The 21,807-nt window shown below is 52.2% G+C and overlaps 1 long non-coding RNA gene across 1 annotated transcript in view; it reads right to left on the bottom strand.

Annotated features, from left to right (window-relative positions):
• LOC140399565 (uncharacterized) overlaps positions 1 to 11,708 on the bottom strand; it is a 358,239-nt gene extending 346,531 nt beyond the window's left edge. Inside the window, exon 1 of the long non-coding RNA XR_011937721.1 lies at positions 11,572 to 11,708. This is a non-coding gene — a long non-coding RNA (uncharacterized lncRNA). The remainder of the gene's footprint in view (positions 1 to 11,571) is intronic.
• Positions 11,709 to 21,807: the final 10,099 nt, after the last annotated feature.

Below are 21,807 nucleotides of genomic sequence, written 5' to 3' on the forward strand. Positions count from 1 at the left end.
GACAAGGGGAGAGAGAGAGACAGACAGAAACACGCAGAGTCAGGCAAGTAGAGAGAGGTAGAGACAGACCGACAGGGGGGAGACAGACAGAGACAGGCAGTCAGAGAGAGGTAGAGACAGAAGGGCAGGGGGAAAGAGAGAGAGAGAAAGACAGTGACAGGCACTCAGAGAGAGGTAGAGACAGACCGACAGGGGGATAGAGAGAGAGAGAGACAGAGACAGGCAGTCAGAGAGAGGTAGAGACAGACCGACAGGGGGAGAGAGAGAGAGAGAGAGACAGAGACAGGCAGTCAGAGAGAGATAGTGACAGACCGACAGGTGAAGAGGGAAAGAGAGACAGAGAGAGGTAGAGACAGAACGACAGGGTGAGAGAGAGAGACAGACAGAGACAGACAGAGTCAGGCAGTCAGAGAGAGAGAGACATACAGACTCAGGCATTCAGAGAGAGGTAGAGTTAAACCGACAGGGGGAGAGAGACAGACCGACAGAGACAGGCAGTCAGAGAGAGGTAGTGACAGACCGACAGGGGGAGAGAGACAGACGGACAGAGTCAGGCAGTCAGAGAGAGGTAGAGACAGGCCGACAAGGGAGAGAGAGAGACAGACAGAGTCAGGCAGTCAGAGAGGGGTAGAGACAGACCGACGGGGATAGAGAGAGTCAGCCAGAGACAGACAGAGTCAGGCAGTTAGAGAGAGACAGACAGGCAGAGTCAGGCAGGTAGAGTGAGGTAGAGACAGACCGACAGGGGGAGAGAGAGAGACAAGAGGCAGAGGGAGAGAGGCAAACAGTGACTAACAGAATCAGGCAGTCAGAGAGAGGTAGAGACAGGCTGACAGAGGGAGAGTGAGAGACAGAGACAGACAGAGTCAGGCAGTCAGTGAGAGAGACAGACAGGCAGAGTCAGGCAGGTAGAGTGAGGTAGAGACAGACCGACAGGGGGAGAGAGAGAGACAAGAGGCAGAGGGAGAGAGGCAAACAGTGACTAACAGAATCAGGCAGTCAGAGAGAGGTAGAGAAAGACCGACAGGGTCATAGAGAGAGACAGACAGAGACCGACAGAGTCAGGCAGTCAGAGAGAGGTAGAGAGAGAACGACAAGGGGAGAGAGAGAGGCAGATAGAAACAGGCAGAATCAGGCAGGTAGAGAGAGGTAGAGACAGACCGACAGGGGGAGAGACAGATAGAGACAGGCAGTCAGAGAGTGGTAGAGTCAGACCGACAGGGGGAGAGAGACAGACCAACAGAGACAGGCAGTCAGAGAGAGGTAGAGACAGACCGACAGGGGGACAGAGACAGACAGATAGAGTCATGCAGTCAGAGAGAGGTAGAGACAAACCGCCAAGGGGAGAGAGAGAGACAGACAGAGTCAGGCAGTCAGAGAGAGGTAGAGACAGACCGACAGGGAGAGATAGAGAGACAGACAAGGACAGACAGAGTCAGGCAGTCAGAGAGAGACAGACAGACAGAGTCAGGCAGTCAGAGAGAGGTAGAGACAGACCGACAGGGTCAGAGAGAGATACAGACAGAGGCAGACCGAGTCAGGCAGTCAGAGAGAGAGATAGGCAGAGTCAGGTAGTTAGAGAGAGGTAGAGACAGTCCGACAGGGTCAGAGAGAGAGACAGACAGAGACAGACAGAGTCAGTCAGTCAGAGAGAGAGAGACAGACAGAGTCAGGCGGTCAGAGAGAGGTAGAGACAGACCGACAGGGGGAGAGAGGGACAGACAGACAGAGACAGACAGAGTCAGACAGCCAGAGAGAGACAGACAGACAGAGTCAGGCAGTCAGAGAGAGGTAGAGACAGACCGACAGGGAGAGAGAGAGAGAGAGAGAGAGACAGTGACAGGCAGTCAAAGAGAGGTAGAGACAGACCGACAGGGGGAGAGAGAGAGAGAGACAGAGACAGGCAGTCGGAGGGAGGTAGAGACAGACCGCCAGGGGGAGAGATAGAGAGAGACAGAGACAGGCTGTCAGAGAGAGGTAGAGACCGACCGACAAGGGGAGGGAGACAGAGAGACAGAAACAAGCAGTCAGAGAGAGGTAGAGACAGACCGACAGGGTGGGAGAGAGAGACAGACAGAGACAGGCAGAGTCAGGCAGTCAGAGACAGAGACAAACAGAGTCAGGCAGTCAGAGAGAGGTAGAGTCAAACCGACAGGGGGCGAGAGACAGACCGACAGAGACAGGCAGTCAGAAAGAGATAGAGACAGACCGACAGGGGGAGAGAGACAGACAGACAGAGTGAGGCAGTCAGAGAGAGGTAGAGACAGACCGACAAGGGGAGAGAGAGAGACAGACAGAGACAGGCGGTCAGAGAGAGGTAGCGACAGACCGACGGGGAGAGAGCGAGACAGACAGAGACAGACAGAGTCAGGCAGTCAGAGAGAGGTAGAGAGAGAACGACAAGGGGAGAGAGAGAGGCAGATAGAAACAGGCAGAATCAGGCAGGTAGAGAGAGGTAGAGACAGACCGACAGGGGGAGAGACAGATAGAGACAGGCAGTCAGAGAGAGGTAGAGTCAGACCGATAGTGGGAGAGAGACAGACCGACAGAGACAGGCAGTCAGAGAGAGGTAGAGACAGACCGACAGGGGGAGAGAGACAGACAGACAGAGTCATGCAGTGAGAGAGAGTTAGAGACAAACCGACAAGGGGAGAGAGAGAGACAGACAGAGTCAGGCAGTCAGAGAGAGGTAGTGACAGACCGACAGGGAGAGAGAGAGAGACAGACAAGGACAGGCAGAGTCAGGCAGTTAGAGAGAGACAGACAGACAGAGTCAGGCAGTCAGAGAGAGGTAGAGACAGACCGACAGGGGGAGAGAGACAGACCGACAGAGTAAGGCAATCAGAGAGAGGTAGAGACAAACCGACAAGGGGAGAGAGAGAGACAGACAGAAACAGGCAGAGTCAGGCAGGTAGAGAGAGGTAGAGACAGAACGACAGGGGGAGAGAGAGACAGACAGAGACAGGCAGTCAGAGAGAGGTAGACACAGACCGACAGGGGGAGAGAGAGAGACAGACAGTCAGGCAGTCAGAGAGGTAGAGACAGGCAGACTGGGGGAGAGACAGAGACAGACCAAGTCAGGCAGTTAGAGAGAGGTAGAGAGAGACCGACAAGTGGAGAGAGAGAGACAGACAGAAACAGGCAGAGTCAGGCAGGTAAAGAGACGTAGAGACAGACCGACAGGGGGAGAGACAGACAGAGACAGGCAGTCAGAGAGAGTTAGAGACAGACCGACAGGGGGAGAGATACAGACCGACAGAGACAGGCAGTCAGAGAGAGGCAGAGACAGACCGACAGGGGGAGAGAGACAGACAGACAGGGTCAGGCAGTCAGAGAGAGGTAGAGACAGACCGACAAAGGGAGAGAGAGAGACAGACAGAAACAGGCAGTCAGAGAGAGAGACAGACAGAGTCAGGCAGGTAGAGAGAGGTTGAGACAGACCGACAGGGGGAGAGACAAACAGAGACAGGCCGTCAAAGAGAGTTAGAGACAGACCGACAGGGGGAGAGAGAGAGCCAGACAGTCAGGCGGTCAGAGAGAGTTAGAGACAGGCCGACAGAGGGAGAGAGAGTGAGAGAGACAGAGACAGGCAGTCAGAGAGAGGTCGAGACAGACCGACAGGAGGAGTGAGAGAGAGAGACAGAGACAGACAGAGTCAGGCAGTCAGAGAGAGGTAGAGACAGAACGACAGGGGGATAGGGAGAGACAGACAGAGACAGAAGATAGAGGCAGAGAGAGACAGACAGACGGAGTCAGACAGTCAGAGAGAGAGACAGAATGAGAAACGGGCGCAGAGACAGAGGGATAGAGAGGCAAAGAGGGAGACAGAGTCAGGCAGTCAGAGAGGTATTGACAGAACGAGAAAATGACGCAGGTTCAGAGCGACAGAGAGAGAGAGACAGTCACAGGGACAAATGCAAAGTCATCACGTCTCTGGCCTCTTTGCACTGGGAAATCAGCTGCCCATTCCTTCAGGAGGCTATTTAAAATCGCAGCAAGAATTTATTTATATTCCTAAGTCAGGGAATCCCCACAGGGTGTGACAGACCCCCCCCCCCCCCCCCATCCCCACCCCCATATTATCCTCACTCTCCCCTTTCTCTCTCTTCAACAATTTATCTCATTCTAGGTGAATGATGGAGGCTGAGAGGGAGAGAGACTGTGAGAGAGAGAGACTGAGAGAGACTGAGAGGGAGAGTGAGACTGAGAGGGAGAGAGACAGAGTGGGAGAGTGACTGAGGGAGAGGGACTGAGAGGGAGAGGGACTGAGAGGGAGAGAGGCTGAGAGGTAGAGAGACTGAGAGGAAGAGAGGCTGAGAGGGAGGGACTGAGAGGGAGAGAGGGAGAAAGACTGAGAGGGAGAGAGAGACTGTGAGGGAGAAAGACTGAGAGGGAGAGAGAGACTGAGAGGGAGAGAGGGAGAAAGACTGAGAGGGAGCGAGGGTGAGGGAGAGAGGGACGGAGAGGGAGAGAGGCTGCGACGGAGAGAGACAGAGGGAGAGAGGGAGAAAGACTGAGAGGCTGAGAGGGAGAGAGGCAGAGAGGCACTGAAGGTGAGAGGGAGAGAGACAGAGAGGGAGAGAGGAATTGAGAGGGAATGAGACTGAGAGAAAGAGGGACTGAGAGGGAGAGAGGGTGAGAGGGAGAGAGGGTGAAAGGGAGAGAGACTGAGAGGGAGAGAGGCAGAGAGGGAGAGGGAGGAAGACTGAGAGGGAGAGAGGGTGAGAGGGAGAGAGGGTGAGAGTCTGAGAGGAAGAGAGACTGAGAGGGAGAGAGGGTGAGAGACTGAGAGGGAGAGAGGCTGAGAGGGAGAGAGAGGCTGAGAGGGAGAGGCTGAGATAGAGAGGGACTGAGAGGGAGAGAGGGTGAGAGGGAGAGAGACTGAGAGTGAGAGAGACAGAGAGGGAGAAGGACGGAGAGGGAGGGAGGCTGAGAGGGAGAGAGGCAGAGAGGCACTGAGGATGATAGGGAGAGAGACAGAGGGAGAGAGAAAATGAGTGGGAGAGAGACTGAGAGGGAGTGGGACAGAGAGGGAGAAAGACAGAGAGGGAGAGAGACTGAGAGGCAGAAAGGGACTGAGAGGGTGAGAGACAGAGTGGGAGAGAGACTGAGAGGGAGAGGGACAGAGACGGAGACGGGCTGAGAGGGAGGGGTTGAGAGGGAAAGAGGCTGAGAGGGACAGAGAGGCTGTGAGGGAGAGAGGTTGAGAGAGAGAGGGACTGAGAGGGAGAGATGGAGAGGCTGAGAGGGAGAGAGGCTGAGAGGGCGAGAGGCTGAGAGGGAGAGATGCTGAGAGGAAGAGAGGCTGAGAGGGTGAGGGAGACTGAAAGGGAGAGAGACTGAGAGGCAGAGGGACTGAGAGGGAGAGACACAGAGTGGGAGAGAGACTGAGAGGGAGAGGGACAGAGAGGGAGAGGGGCTGAGAGGGAGAGGGGCTGAGAGGAGAGAGGCTGAGAGGGACAGGGAGGCTGAGAGGGAGAGAGGTTGAGAGAGAGAGGGAATGAGAGGGAGAGATGGAGAGGCTGAGAGGGAGAGAGGCTGAGAAGCTGAGAGTGAGAGAGGAAGAGAGGCTGAGAGGCTGAGAGGGAGAAAGGCTGAGGGAGAGAGAGACTGAGAGTGAGAGAGGCTGAGAAGGAGAGAGGCTGAGAGTGAGAGAGGGTGAGAGGGAGAGAGGCTGAGAGGAAGAGAGGCTAAGAGGCTGAGAGGGCGAGAGGGTGAGAGGCTGTGAGGGAGAGAGGCTGAGAGGCTGAGAGGGTGAGAGGCTGAGAGGGGGAGAGGCTGAGAGGGGGAGAGAGGCTGAGAGGGGGAGAGAGACTGGATGGGGGAGAGGCTGAGAGGAAGACAGGGTGAGAGACTGAGAGGAATAGAGGCTGAGAGGGAGAGAGACTGAGAGGGAGAGAGGCTGAGAGGAAGAGAGGCTGAGAGGGTGAGGGAGACTGAGAGGGAGAGAGACTGAGAGGGAGAGAGGCTGAGAGGGAGCGAGAGGCTGAGAGGGAGAGAGACTGAGAGGGTGAGAGGCTGAGAGGGAGAGGAACAGAGGGGGAGAGAGAGATCGAGAGAGGGAGAAAGGCTGAGGGAGAGGGAGAGAGACTGAGAGAGAGGGAGAGAGACTGAGAATGGGACAAGCAGAAACTTAGTTAAAGGTGATTCAAATGGTCCCCTGGACTTTCACAGGGAACCGCGACATTAATCGCAGTTACACACGGGCACCGTGCAATTGGGAGATTCTGATTCAATGGAAGCACTTCTTTAAACTGACAGTGGGGCAGGGGGGATACGGAGTGGAGACTTTGGAGAACTCAGCGAGCTGAATTAACCCCCCACCCCACCTCCACCCCCACCTCTCCCCACACACACGCACCCACCTCCCCATCACCATCACTTCACTAATCAGTCCATCTTCAGCACAGGAGATTTTCTGGGATTAGAAACTGTCCCTTACACAGCCTCACATTTACAACTTCAATTCCAGCTCCTCGGCAACATGATGGACGTCGACACGTTCATGGTTACATGTTGCAGTGTGCACAGCAGGATCCCACAGAAAATAAACATGATGGAGACAGGAGCCCAGCCCAGATCCTGCGGCTCTCTTAACAACCCCTCCCCCCACAGCCCCCCCCCCCCCACCCCACACACACACACCCCACCCCCACACACACACACATTCCCCACCCCATCCAGCCTCCCCTTTCAAATAGCGACAAATCACAATGGTGTTTTTATCATTTTATTGGAAGAGGAAATATAGAGGGAAATAGCTGGAGAGGGAGACTCGGTGAGGGGAGGGGGATGCGGTGGGGAAGAGTGAGACAGGGAATTTCTCCCACACCCCGTCTCTTTCTCTCTCAGGGCTTCTTTCCCTCTGGAGGCATTTTCAAATCGACTCGTCTCAGAACAGGACAGGGCTGTCTCAGGACATTTTCAAATCGACTGTCTCAGGACAGGACAGGGCTGTCTCAGGACATTTTCAAATCGACTTGTCTCAGAACAGGACAGGGCTGTCTCAGGACATTTTCAAATCGACTGTCTCAGGACAGGGCTGTCTCAGGACATTTTCAAATCGACTGTCTCAGGACAGGACAGGGCTGTCTCAGGACATTTTCAAATCGACTGTCTCAGGACAGGACAGGGCTGTCTCAGGACATTTTAAAATCGACTGTCTCAGGAGGGAGAGAGACTGAGAGGGAGAGAGAAACTGAGAGGCTGAGAGGGAGAGAGAGGCTGAGAGGGAGAGAAAGACTGAGAGGGAGAGAGACTGAGAGGGTGAGAGAGACTGAGAGGGGGAGAGAGGCTGAGAGGGCGAGAGAGACTGAGAGGGAGCGAGAGACTGAGAGGGAGAGAGGCTGAGAGGGTGAGAGAGACTGAGAGAGAGAGAGAGACTGAGAGGGAGAGACTGAGAGGGAGAGAGACTGAGAGGGAGAGAGAGACTGAGAGGGAGAGAGGCTGAGAGGGTGAGAGAGACTGAGAGAGAGACTGAGAGGGAGAGAGAGACTGAGAGGGAGAGACTGAGAGGGAGAGAGACTGAGAGGGAGAGAGAGACTGAGAGGGAGAGAGGCTGAGAGAGACTGAGAGGTAGAAAGAGTCTGAGAGGGAGAGAGACTGAGAGGGTGAGAGAGGCTGAGAGGGTGAGAGAGACTGAGAGGCTGAGAGGGAGAGAGGCTGAGAGGGAGAGAGGCTGAGAGGGTGGGAGGGAGGCTGAGAGGGAGAGAGACTGAGAGGGTGAGAGAGACTGAGAGGGTGAGAGAGCGAGAGAGACTGAGAGGGAGAGAGGCTGAGCGGGTGAGAGAGGCTGAGAGGGTGCGAGAGACTGAGAGGGAGAGAGAGATGAGAGGGAGAGAGAGACTGAGAGGGAGAGACTGAGAGGGAGAGAGACTGAGAGGGAGAGAGAGACTGAGAGGGAGAGAAGCTGAGAGAGACTGAGAGGGAGAAAGAGACTGAGAGGGAGAGAGACTGAGAGGGAGAGAGAGACTGAGAGGGTGAGAGGCTGAGAGAGTGAGAGAGTCTGAGAGGGAGAGAGGCTGAGAGGGAGAGAGACTGAGAGGGAGAGAGACTGAGAGGGAGAGAGAGAGACTGAGAGGCAGAGGGACTGAGAGGGAGAGAGAGACTGAGAGGGAGAGAGAGGCTGAGAGGGAGAGAGACTGAGAGGGTGAGAGAGGCTGAGAGGGAGAGGGAGACTGGGAGGGATAGAGAGACTGAGAGGGAGAGGGACTGAGGTAGAGAGTGAGAGGGAGAGAGAGGCTGAGAGGGAGATAGACTGAGAGGGTGAGAGAGGCTGAGAGGGCGAGAGACTGAGAGGGTGAGAGACTGAGAGAGAGGGAGAGACTGAGAGTGTCAGACACAGGAATCCAACAATCACTACCACAGCAAACTAAATTCAAATGGCCCCCTGTCAATTTCATTTAACCCTCACATTTAAATCTCGGCCTAAAACACAGGCTTTATTCCAGAATTATCCCCGCTTCAAGTTCAGGGGCTATAATTCGAGATTATCCGGTTCATTTCCGGAATTCTGCAGGCAACTTGTGCACGGGGAGATCCCCAAAATGGTGACACTTTCCAAATTGAGTTCCGAGTTTCTGATGGTGGATTTCTCTCTCAGCGGCTATGAGATCTGGCTGAATATCCCGTCAGTGCAGCAGGAAGGGTTCATTAACTCCCTCGTTCGCAACCACTCAAGTTTAAAACTTTAACATTCGAGACCTTCAAACCCACTTTGCAGTCTGTGAGCTATTTCATTGTTTTTTTTCAAAGAAGTAGGGACTGTAGATTTATTTATTTATTTATTTTTATAAATTTAGAGTGTCCAATTCATTTTTTCCAATTCAGGGACAATTCCGCGTGGCCAGTCCCCCGAGCCTGCTCATCTTTGGGTTGTGGAGGCGAAACCCACGCAAACACGGGGAGAGCTATTTTATTGTAAGAGTTGTGGTCACTGTTGCTGCGCGGGCAAAGGCCACAGGCCTGTGAGTGAACAGCACGATCCCACAGCAGCAGCAATCTGGACCTAAACAGATGGGACACTGTCCTTCCTCCCCCCACCCCCACCCCCACACCCCCACCTCACTCCTGCTGGGTGCCCCATTCCCCAGTGCACCTAACCCCCACCACCGTGTCATGTGTGGATTGGAACATCCCTGGAGAAGTCCCTTCAGTTTCTGAAAGAGTTAAACTGCCTCTTAAAATGAAGAAAAACCTTTTTAAAACGAAATCCATTGGCAGACAGAAAGATCCCAGAAGGTGCAGTCGGCAGTGTTGATTGTGGTTTACATTTGCTCCCAGGTTGCAGAGAGTGGCTGAAACCGTGAACCCCCCCCCCCCCCCACGATCCCCACCACAAATATCCGGGACGCTCAGAATTAATATAACCCCTGTTATTTTGGAACAAAATTAGACAGCTTCATATTCCAGATTTGTATTTTACTCTTTGTCGCCCACCAAAGGGTTAATGTGTTTGTGTCTAAGTGCAAGGCTGGGGCGGCAATAAAGAGACAACTCACATGAGTGCGGCCTGTGGAGTATGCCTCAGTCCATCCACTTGTCCTCTGGAGAATAGCTTTTGTCCAAAGATTCCTGGTCGCATTGCAGTCTTCAAAGTTTAACTTCCTGGGGAAAAGAGGGAGAGAATTAATTAAACGCAGGAAAATGTTTAAACTTGTAGCACAGCAAGAGGCCAAGATTCCCCCTCTCAGTTACACACACTCTCAGCAACATCCACCTACAATAATCTCAGTTATAAACCACAGAATAAAAATGATTGAGAGATAGTTCCCGCTTCCCTTGTGTTTCTCTTTCTCTCTCTCTCGCGCGCTATCTCATTCGGTCTCTCTATCCCTCTCATTCATATTTCTGTCTCCCTCGTTATCCCTCATCACCCTCACAGCATTTATTTCTATTCATTTACCTAATCAGGGTATCCCCAGAAAGATGTGATGAGACTCCCCATTGCAGTTTGTGGGGTGGTTTTCTTCGATTAAAGGTTGAAAGAGACACTAAAAAGCTGGAGAGAAATGGACAGATAGAGGCAGAAAGCAGGGGAGATGGAAAGAGAGAGAGGCAAGAATGGAAAGAAGACAGAAAGGGAGAGAAAGCCTCTATTTTTCACGACCTCCCTCTCCCTCCACCCTCTTTCTTTCTCCTCTCCCTCTCTCCAATCTCCATTACCCCCCAGCCCCACACTCTTTCTGTACTCTCTCTCTCTTTCTCACTATCTTTCTAATAGTTGGGAAGGAGAAAGAAAGAGAGACAGTGTCACACACAGGAATTCAACATTCATAACCACAGCAAACTGAATTCAAATGACCTCCTGAGAATTTAATTTCACCCTCATACTTTACCAGGATGTTGCCTGGAATGGAGAGTAGGTCTTATGAGGAAAGGTTGAGGGTGCTAGGCCTTTTCTCATTAGAACGGAGAAGGACGAGGGGCGACTTGATAGAGGTTTATAAGATGATCAGGGGAATAGAGAAGAGTAGACAGTCAGAGACTTTTTCTCCGGGTGGAACAAACCATTACAAGGGGACATAAATTTAAGGTGAAAGGTGGAATATATAGGAGGGATGTCAGAGGTAGGTTCTTTACCCAGAGAGTAGTGGGGACATGGAATGCACTGCCTGTGGAAGTAGTTGAATCGGAAACATTCGGGACCTTCAAGCAGCTATTCGATAGTTACATGGATTACGGTTAAATGATATAGTGTAGATTTATTTGTTCTTAAGGGCTGCACGGTAGCATTGTGGATAGCACAATTGCTTCACAGCTCCAGGGTCCCAGGTTCGATTCCGGCTTGGATCACTGTCTGTGTGGAGTCTGCACATCCTCCCCGTGTCTGCGTGGGTTTCATCCGGGTGCTCCGGTTTCCTCCCACAGTCCAAAGATGTGCAGGTTAGGTGGCTTGGCCATGGAAAATTGCCATTAGTGTCCAAAATTGCCCTTTGTGTTGGGTGGAGGTGTTGAGTTTGGGTAGGGTGCTCTTTCCAAGAGCCGGTGCAAACTCAAAGGGCCGAATGGCCTCCTTCTGCACTGTAAATTCAATGATAATCTATGATTAATCTAGGACAAAGGTTCGGCACAACAATACAGCCTGTTCTGTGCTGTATTTTCTAAAAAAAAAACTTGTGACTCGGCCTAAAACACAGGCTTCATTCCAGAATTATACCCGCTTCAAGTTAAGGGACTTTAATTCAGGGCAATCGAGATTACTTTACAGTCAATGGATTCATTTTAAAAGTGACCCCACTATCGTTAATTTTGTGAATTCTGCAGGCAACCTGGGCACAGGGAGAGCCCAACAAATGATGACCACTTTCAAAATTGAGTTCAGCGTTTCTGATCTGAGATTTCTCTCGCTCTCTCTACCAGATTTCAGAGATTGGCTGAAACAGTGAAATGACCCCACCCCCGGCACCCCCACCCCTGGGACGCTAAGAATTAATATAACCCCTGTTATTTTGGAACAAAATTAGACAGCTTCATATTCCAGATTTGTATTTTACTCTTTGCCGCCCACCAAAGGTTTAATGTGTTTGTGTCTAAGTCCAAGGCCGGGGCGGCAATAAAGAGACAACTCACGTGAGTGCAGCCTGTGGAGTAGGCCTCAGTCCATCCACTTGTCCTCTGGAGAATAGCCTTTGTCCAAAGATTCCTGCTCACATTGCAGTCTTTCAAAATTCAAATTCCTGGGAAAAAGAGGGAGAAAATTAACTAAACCACTGGAAAAGATTGAAACTGTTTAATACAGCGAGAGCCGAGGGTCCCCTTTTCAGTTTTACAACTCCTCAGCAACATCCGAATACAAATAAGTCACAGCTTTCAACCAGAGGTTAAAAAAGATTGAGAGACAATTAATACTCAAAATCTTTTTGTCACAATTAGGCTTACATTAATACTGCAATGAAGTTACTGTGAAAATCCCCTTCTCTTGTGTTTCTCGCTGTCTCTCTGTCCCTGTTATACATATTTATGTCTCCCTCCCTCACTCTCTTTGATCCCTCCAATATTAAAATTAAACCTCAGTCCGGGTAATAACCTGGGTGAAGCCTGCGGAACAGCAGCGCTCCCTCGGGAAGAATTCACACTCCCTCGTCCTCCTCACGGGATTCCCGACCTCCTTCCAGTTTTCCAAATAAAAATGCCTCTGGAGAAAAAAAGGAGATAAAATTGGTTATAACGACAATAATAGGGGCATTTAAAAAAAATATACAAAACAGCACAACAGGAGTCCAACATTTCCAATCTCGAACCAATCAGCAACATGTCAACACCCAAAATGCACAGCTCAAAACAGACAGATTGACACACCCAGCGACACACACACACACACACACACTGAAGCAGAGGGGTAATGTTTTCAGTGTCGTGGGTATTTGGTTTGAGAACTGAAGTCCCTCAGACACAGATATATCCTCAGTGAGCTGTGAACAGACTCCACCCCTAGTCTCTGCCATGTGTGGAATGTCTGTCTCAGAGGACAGCTCTCTATTGACATGTAAATGAGTGACAACAGATGCTGATCTCCTTGCTGCTCAGCCCCCCACACAGAGAATATGACTTCAGCTAACCCTTGGCCTTTTCACACCAGTGTTGTTAACTGAGCAGGCCGGAAAAATGGGATTAAATGTAATTATTAGACAGGGACGTTCTTATTTTTTCTACCCAAGTGCATAACCTCACATTTATCCATGTTATACTGCATCTGCCATATCTCTCTTTCACTCATTCCCCTCCCAATAGGATTGAATCATAATTTAAAATAGTATTGGGAAATGATTAGAAACAGTTTGGACTGAGATCTCCTCAGTGACCTGTGTGTAGTCCCCACCCCCGACTTTCTGTCAGGAATGTCCCCCTCGGTATGTTTCCTGTGTCTGCACAGGGAACACTTGTCCTGTCTATGGTTATGTTAATTCAGCAGATAACAACAGATTCAGCAATGTCCTGTCCTTATTTCTGTCTTTGTTTGACATTTGATTCCCTCTGAATTTCTGACATGTTGGGAATGACCATTCGTCTGTCGCCTTAGGAAGGCTTTCCATAGAATGAGTAAAAACCAGCAAGAAATCACAGAATGTGAGTTAAACACAACTTCATTTCTGCCTCCATTTTGAGAGAAGATTCCTGGCCAGACAAACAAAGCTCATTGCAAAGTTTCACTTCATATTTTACTTGTTGTTCACAGGCAGACTTTTCACTGAAATCTTCTGATGTCAATTCCTGAGATTAGAATTTATAAAGAAACAATTTGGATTGAATGAAAACGGTCAGTTTGATAACCCTAATGTCCTGACTGCCTCACGTCCTGGCTCCCTCACACCATCACACCCTCATGTGCCCTAATCCTCACATCCTGACCCACTCACGTCCCCGAAACCTCAGATCCTGACCCGCTGTGTACCTCTTTCTCTGTGTGTGTCCCTCACTCTCTCCGTGTGCCCACCTCTCTCTGTCCCTCTCTCCCACTGTGTCCCTGTTGCTCTCAAAGTGTCCTCTCACTCTATCCCTCTCTTTCACCGTCTACCTCTTTCTCTCTGCGTCACTTTCTCTCTCGCTCTCTCCCTTAATGTATCCCCCTCTCTCTGTCCCCCTCTCTCGCTGTCCCTCTACCTCTAACCCTCTCTCTCTTTGTCCCACTCTCTCTCACTGTGTACATCTCTCTCACTTTCTATCACTCTATCTCTCTCTCTCCTTCTCTCGCTGTGTCCCTCGCTCTCGCTGTGTCCCTCGCTCTTGCTGTTTCGTCGCTCTCGCTGTGTCCCTCGCTCTCGCTGTGTGCCCCTCGGTCTCGCTGTGGCCCTCGCTCTCGCTGTGTCCCTCGCTCTCTGTGTACCCCTCACTCTCTGTGTACCCCTCACTCTCTGTCCGTCCCTCGCTCTCTGTGTGTCCCTCGATCTCTGTGTGCCCCTCGCTCTCTGTGTGTCCCTCGCTCTCAGTGTGTCCTTCGCTCTCTGTGTGTCCCTCGCTCTCTCTGTGTCCCTCGCTCTCTGTGTGTCCCTCGCTCTCTGTGCGCCCCTCGCTCTCGCTGCGTCCCTCGCTCTCTGTGTGTCCCTCCTTCTGTGCGTCCCTCGATCTCTGTGCGTCCCTCGCTCTCTGTGCGTCCCTCGCTCTTTGTGTGTCCCTCGCTCTCTGTGTGTCCCTCGCTCTCTGTGTGTTCCTCGCTCTCTCTGTGTCCCTCGCTCTGTGTGTATCCCTCGCTCTCTGTGCACCCCTCGCTCTCTGTGTCCCTCGCTCTCTGTGTGTCCCTCGCTCTCTGTGTGTCCCTCGCTCTCTGTGTGTCCATATCTCTCTGTGTGTGTCGCTCGCACTCTGTGTGTGTCCCTTGCTCCTTGTACGTCCCTAGCGCTCTGTGTGTCCCTCGCTCTCTGCGTGTGTCCCTCGCACTCTGTGCACCCCTCGCTCTCTGTGACCCTCGCTCTCTGTGTGTCCCTCACTCTCTGTGTGTCCCTCGCTCTCTGTGTGTCCCTCGCTCTCTGTGTGTCCCTCGCTCTGTGTGTGTGTCCCTCGCTCTCTGTGCACCCCTCGCTCTCTGTGTCCCTCGCTCTCTGTGTATCCCTCCCTCTCTGTGTCTCCCTCGCTCTCTGTGTGTCACTCGCTCTCTGTGCGTCCCTCGCTCTCTGTGTGTCCCTCGCTGTCTGTGTCCCTCGCTCTCTGTGTGCGTCGCTGTATGTGTCTCTCGCTCTCTGTGTCCCTCGCTCTCTGTGTCCCGCGCACTGTGCGTCCCTCGCTCTGTGTGTCCCTCGCTCTCTGTGCGTCCCTCGCTCTCTGTGTGTCCCTCAGTCTCTGTGTGTCCCTGGCTCTCTGTGTGTCCCACGCTCTCTGTGTGTCCCTCGCTCTCTGAGTGTCCCTCGCTCTCTGTGTCCCTCGCTCTCTGTGTGTCCCTCGCTCTCTGTGTGTCCCTCGCTCTCTGTGTGTCCATATCTCTCTGTGTGTGTCACTCGCTCTCTGTGTGTCCCTCGATCTCTGTGTGTCACTCGCTCTCTGTGTGCCCCTCGCTCTCTGTGTGACCCTCGCTCTCTGTGTGTTCCTCGCTCTCTGTGCGACCATCGCTCTCTGTGTGCCCCTCGCTCTCTGTGTGTCCCTCGATCTCTGTGTGCCCTCGCTCTCTGTGTGTTCCTCGATCTCTGTGTGTCCCTCGCTCTCTGTGTGCCCCTCGCTCTCTGTGTGCCCCTCGACTCTGTGTGCCCCTCGCTCTCTGTGTGTCCCTCGCTCTCTGTGTGTCCCTCGCTCTCTCCGTGTCCCTCGCTCTCTGTGTGTTCCTCGCTCTCTGTGGGCCCCTCTCTCTCTGTGCGTCTCCCCGCTCTCTGTGCGTCCCTTGCTCTGTGCGTCCCCCGGTCTCTTTGTGTCCCTCGCTCTCTGTGTGCCCCGCGCACTCTGTGTGTCCCTCGCTCTCTGTGTGTCCCTCGCTCTCTGTGCGTCCCTCGCACTCTGTTTGTCCCTCGTTCTCTGTGCGACCCTCGCTCTCTGTGTGTCCCTCGCTCTCTGTGTGTCCCTCGCTCTTTGTGCGTCCCTCGCTCTCTGTGTGTCCCTCGCTCTCTGTGTGTCCCTCGCTCTCTCTGTTTCCCTCGCTCTCTGGGTGTCCCTCGATCTCTGTGTGTCCCTCGCTCTCTGTGTGCCCCTCGCTCTCTGTGTGTCCCTCGCTCTCTGTGTGCCCCTCGCTCTCTGTGTGTCCATCGCTCTCTGTGTGGCCATCGCTCTCTGTGCGTCCTTCGCTCTCTCTGTCCTTCGCTCTCTGTGCGTCCCTCGCTCTCTGTGCGTCCCTCGCTCCCTTTGTGTCCCTCGCTCTCTGTGCATCCCTCGCTCTTTGTGCGTCCCTCGCTCTCTCTGCGATCCTTGGTCTCTGTGCGTCCTTCGCTCTCTGTGTGTCCCTCGCTCTCTCTGTGTGTCCCTCGCTCGCTGGAGGGAGGGAGTGAGTTTGTACAGACCAGGAAGTGGAGGGAGTGAGTTTGTACAGACCAGGAGGTGGAGGGAGGGAGGTAGTTTGTACAGACCAGGAGGTGGAGGGGGTGCGTTTGTACAGACCAGGAGGTGGAGGGAGGGATTTTGTAAGACCAGGAGGTGGAGGGAGTGTGTTTGTACAGACCAGGAGGTGAAGGGATGAGTTTGTACAGACCAGGAGGTGGAGGAGGGAGTTTGGACAGACCAGGAGGTGGAGGGAGTGAGTTTGTTCAGACCAGGAGGTGGAGAGAGTGAGTTTGTACAGTCCAGGAGGTGGAGGGAGTGAGTTTGTACAGACCAGCATGTGTAGGGAGGGAGGAAGTTTGTGCTGACCAGGAGGTGGAGGGAGTGAGTTTCTCCAGACCAGGAGGTGGAGGGTGTGAGTTTTTACAGACCAGGAGGTGGAGGGTGTGGGTTTGTACAGACCAGGAGGTGGAGGGAGTGAGTTTGTACAGACCAGGAGGTGGAGGGAGTGAGGTTGTACAGACCAGGAGGTGGAGGGAGTGAGTTTGTACCGTCCAGGAGGTGGAGGGAGGGAGTTTGGACAGACCAGGAGGTGGAGGGTGTGAGTTTGTGCAGACCAGGAGGTGGAGGCAGTGAGTTTGTGCAGACCAGGAGGTGGAGGGAGGGAGGGAGTTTGTACAGACCAGGAGATGGAGGGAGTGAGTTTGTACAGACCAGGAGGAGAACGGAGGAAGTGAGTATGTACAGGCCAGGAGGTGGAGGGAGGGAGTTTGTGCAGAACAGGAGGTGGAGGGAGGGAGTTTGTGCAGACCAGGAGGTGGAGGGAGTGAGTTTGTACAGACCAGGATGTGCAGGGGTTGAGTTTTTACAGACCAGGAGATGGAGGGAGGGAGTTTGTACAGACCAGGAGGTGGAGGGACGGAGTTTGTACAGACCAGGAGGTGGAGGGAGTGAGATTGTACAGACCCGGAGGTGGAGGGAGTGAGTTTGTACAGACCAGAAGGTGGAGGGAGTGAGTTTGTACAGACCAGGAGGTGGAGGGAGTGAGGTTGTACAGACCAGGAGGTGGAGGGACTCAGTTTGTACAGACCAGGAGGAGGAGGGAGGGAGTTTGTACAGACCAGGAGGTGGAGGGAGTGAGTTTGTACAGACCAGGAGGTGGAGGGAGTGAGGTTGTACAGACCAGGAGGTGGAGGGAGTGAGTTTGTACCGACCAGGAGGTGGAGGGAGGGAGTTTGTACAGACCAGGAGGTGGAGGGTGTGAGTTTGTGCAGACCAGGAGGTGGAGGCAGTGAGTTTGTGCAGACCAGGAGCTGGAGGGAGGGAGGGAGTTTGTCCAGACCAGGAGGTGGAGGGAGGGAGTTTGTACAGACTAGGAGGTGTAGGGAGGGAGTGAGTTTGCACAGACCAGGAGGTGGGGGGAGGGAGTGAGTTTGTACAGACCAGGAGGTGTAGGGAGGGAGTGAGTTTGTACAGACCAGGAGGTGGGGGGAGGGAGTGAGTGTGTACAGACCAGGAGGTGGAGGGAGGGAGTTTGTGCAGCCCAGGAGGTGGAGGGAGGGAGTTTGTTCAGACCAGGAGGTGGAGGGAGGGAGTTTGTTCAGACCAGGAGGTGGAGGGAGGGAGTGAGGCTGTACAGACCCGGAGGTGGAGGGAGGGAGTTTGTACAGACCAGGAGGTGGAGGGTGGGAGGTTGTACAGACCAGGATGTGGAGGGAGTGAGTTTGTACAGACCAGGAGGTGGAGGGAGTGAGGTTGTCCAGACCAGGCGGTGGAGGGAGTGAGTTTGTACCGTCCAGGAGGTGGAGGGAGGGAGTTTGTGCAGACCAGGAGGTGGAGGGTGTGAGTTTGTGCAGACCAGGAGTTGGAGGCAGTGAGTTTGTGCAGACCAGGAGGTGGAGGGAGGGACGGAGTTTGTACAGACCAGGAGGTGGAGGGAGTGAGTTTGTACAGACCAGGAGGTGTAGGGAGGGAGTGAGTTTGTACAGACCAGGAGGTGGGGGGAGGGAGTGAGTTTGTACAGACCAGGAGGTGTAGGGAGTGACTGAGTTTGTACAGACCCGGAGGTGGGGGGAGGGAGTGAGTGTGTACAGACCAGGAGGTGGAGGGAGGGAGTTTGTGCAGACCAGGAGGTGGAGGGAGGAAATGTGTTCAGACCAGGAGGTGGAGGGAGGGAGTGAGGCTGTACAGACCCGGAGGTGGAGGGAGGGAGTTTGTACAGACCAGGAGTTGGAGGGAGTGAGGTTGTACAGACCAGGAGGTGGAGGGAGTGAGTTTGTACCGACCAGGAGGTGGAGGGAGGGAGTTTGTACAGACCAGGAGTTGAAGGGTGTGAGTTTGTGCAGACCAGGAGGTGGAGGCAGTGAGTTTGTGCAGACCAGGAGCTGGAGGGAGGGAGGGAGTTTGTACAGACCAGGAGGTGGAGGGAGTGAGTTTGTTCAGACCAGGAGGTGTAGGGAGGGAGTGAGTTTGTACAGACCAGGAGGTGGGGGGAGGGAGTGAGTTTGTACAGACCAGGAGGTATAGGGAGGGAGTGAGTTTGTACAGACCAGGAGGTGGGTGTGAGTGTGTACAGACCAGGAGTTGGAGGGAGGGAGTTTGTGCAGACCAGGAGGTGGAGGGAGGGAGTTTGTTCAGACCAGGAGGTGGAGGGAGGGAGTGAGGCTGTACAGACCCGGAGGTGGAGGGAGGGAGTTTGTACAGACCTGGAGGTGGAGGGTGGGAGGTTTTACAGACCAGGAGGTGGAGGGAGTGAGTTTGTACAGACCAGGAGGTGGAGGGAGTGAGGTTGTACAGACCAGGAGGTGGCGGGAGTGAGTTTGTACCGTCCAGGAGGTGGAGGGAGGGAGTTTGTACAGACCAGGAGGTGGAGGGTGTGAGTTTGTGCAGACCAGGAGGTGGAGGCAGTGAGTTTGTGCAGACCAGGAGGTGGAGGGAGGGAGAGAGTTTGTACAGACCAGGAAGTGGAGGGAGTGAGTTTGTACAGACCAGGAGGTGGGGGGAGGGAGTGAGTGTGTACAGACCAGGAGGTGGAGGGAGGGAGTTTGTGCAGACCAGGAGGTGGAGGGAGGGAGTTTGTTCAGACCAGGAGGTGGAGGAAGGAAGTGAGGCTGTACAGACCCGGAGGTGAAGGGAGGGAGTTTGTACAGACCAGGAGGTGGAGGGTGGGAGGTTGTACAGACCAGGAGGTGGAGGGAGTGAGTTTGTACAGACCAGGAGGTGGATAGAGTGGGGGCCATAAGGTCCAAGCAGGGTAACCTGGGTAACCTGCTTACTGAAGCGGAAGGTATGGCAGTGGTACTGAATGAGTACTTTGCTTCTATCATTACCAATTTTCAAGGCCTCTCTGTGCACAGGATTCGAATAGGGGTACTGGAAGAATGCAAATATGACGCCTTTCGTTATGAAAATTGCAATGGATATCCCAGGAACCTGCAGACCTTTCAGACTGGGATCAATAGTGGGAACGCTGACGGAGGCCATAATATGGGAATGGATAAATATACACTGAGAGAAAAATAACTTGATACTAGACGCTCAACATGGCTTTGCCAAGGGCAAGTCACTTCTGACATTTAAATGAGTTATTTCACGAGTTCACAGGCAATGCATGAATGTAGTGCCGTGGGTGCTGTATTTTTGGACATTCAGAACGCGTTTGATACAGTGACAAATCACAGGTTGGTTAACAAATTAAAATGTTTGGGATTGATGGGTCCTTGGAAGCATAGATTGGAAGTTGGCTCAGAAAAAGAAGACGGAGGGTAGGTATAGATGGACATTTTTCAGACAGGATACGAGTTGAAAGTGGCATTCCCCAGGGCTCAGGTTTGGGACCCGTGCTTTTCCTGATTTATTTAAAATGATTTAGAAGTGGATGTTGTGGGTAAAATCTCTAATTTGCAAATGATACTCAGCTAGGGAGAATTGTGAGGATGATGCTGAGCGACTTCAAAAATTGACACGTTGGCCAAATGGGAAGACGCCTGGCAGATAAATATCAATGCAGCGAAATGTGAGGTAATGCGTTTTGGTGGAAGAAACACGGGGAGACAATATAGGCTCAATGCTACAAATTTGGCAACTAGGGGCTTTTCACAGTAACTTAATTGAAGCCTACTTGAGCCAATAAACGATTATTATTATTATCGAGGGGAGTACAGAAGCAGAGGGACCTCAGCGTTCAAATGCACTGAAGGTGGCCAGGCAAGTTGAAACAGTTGTTAAGAAGGGTTTACAATCCTTGGGTTCATAAATAGAGGCATAGAGTGTGAATGCAAGGAGATGATGCTACATCTCCATAAATCATTGGTCAGACCACATTTGGAGTATTGTGTTCAGTTCTGGGCACATTATTTAAGGAAAGATGTTAAAATTCTGGAGAGAGTGCAGAGGATATTTACGAGAATGAGGAATTTTCGATACGAGGAAAGGTTGGAGAAACTGGGCTTGTTCTCCTTGGAGCTGTTGTTGAAAACTCACCACTATTCTTAGAAGTCCCCCTATACCAAAAAGCGCCGACATTCTAAATGGTGAACAGGGATTCTCACTCCCCGACTCCGATGCAGGCTTCAGTGGGTGCTATTAAGGTCAAACAATATTTTCAAGTTAGCCCCCGGTATGACCCATGCCTTCACCGAAGATTTCATCTACTTACCGCTTCGATCCTGGGTCCCGCATTGCTAAATAGGTAACGTAGACTTTGGAATAACCACTATTTCAGGTTAAATTAAGTTATTTTATTATTACATGTTTTCTTTTAAAAGCTGCAATTTATTTCTCTGCAGAAAGGAAAAAGATCTTGCCTCTGGATCCTTCTGGTTGGTTGAAGGGACGTTCAGGCCCAACTTGACAATCAATTTTCTTTTTTAAAATCTTGTCTTCTTTCGATGTATTCATTGTTCTGCTCGGTTGCTATGTCCTATCTTTCCCATGTACCGAGCCATGAGAGCTGTCTCTGCTGGCTGTCTCTGAGCTGACTCTGAACTGACTCGGCCTACTCCTTAAATTCTAGTCTTCCTTAGATGTATTAGCTGTTTTAGCTCGGCTGCCCTGCCCTGTCCCTTTCCCATGGCCGAGCTGACTGTAATCTGACTCTGGGCTGTTTGTTCCTTCTCTGCTTCTCCGCCTCTCTGCTTCTCTCTGAGTTCTGTTAGTTCCTGTTCTCTTCTCTAGGTTTATATTCTCTTTCTAACAGTTATTATGTTTTTATGACTTCAGTGTAAAGTACTTTTTTCACATTGATTGTAAAAAGTAACTTTGATCTAAACATTCTAATACAACTAAGTATTGATTTTAACGTCACCTCACCCCTCAGGTCTCTGATTACATTGTTTCCTTGGTGATGTTCAAAGTTCCTTTGTGATATTGTGAAGGGTAGCACGGTAGCATTGTGGATAGCACAATTGCTTCACAGCTCCAGGGTCCCAGGTTCGATTCCCGGCTTGGGTCACTGTCTGTGCGGAGTCTGCACATTGTCCCCCTGTGTGCGTGGGCTTCCTTCGGGTTTTCCGGTTTTCTCCCACAGTCCAAAGATGTGCGGGTTTGGTGGATTGGCCATGCTAAATTGCCCATAGTGTCCAAAATTACACTTAGTGTTGGGTGGGTTTACTGGTTTATGGGGATTAAGTGGGATTACTGGGTTATGGGGATAGGGTGGAGGTGTGGACCTTGGGTCGGGTGCTCTTTAAAAGAGGCGGTGCAGACTCGATGGGCCGAATGGCCTCCTTCTGCACTGTACATTCTATGCCAAAAAAATCAAAAATGCTTTGGTTCCAAGAGGTGTGGATTTTGGCTTGGTTTCTGTCATTTCCATAGTTTTATCTTCCAATTGTGGCCTCAGCTCATAATTTTGGCTTTGATTTTAGCTTTAAATTATGTTTCTCGGAGACTGATAGTCTCCAATTTTCTTTA

The sequence above is a fragment of the Scyliorhinus torazame genome, chromosome 23, assembly GCF_047496885.1.
Source record: "Scyliorhinus torazame isolate Kashiwa2021f chromosome 23, sScyTor2.1, whole genome shotgun sequence".
Classification (NCBI taxonomy): Eukaryota; Metazoa; Chordata; class Chondrichthyes; order Carcharhiniformes; family Scyliorhinidae; genus Scyliorhinus; species Scyliorhinus torazame.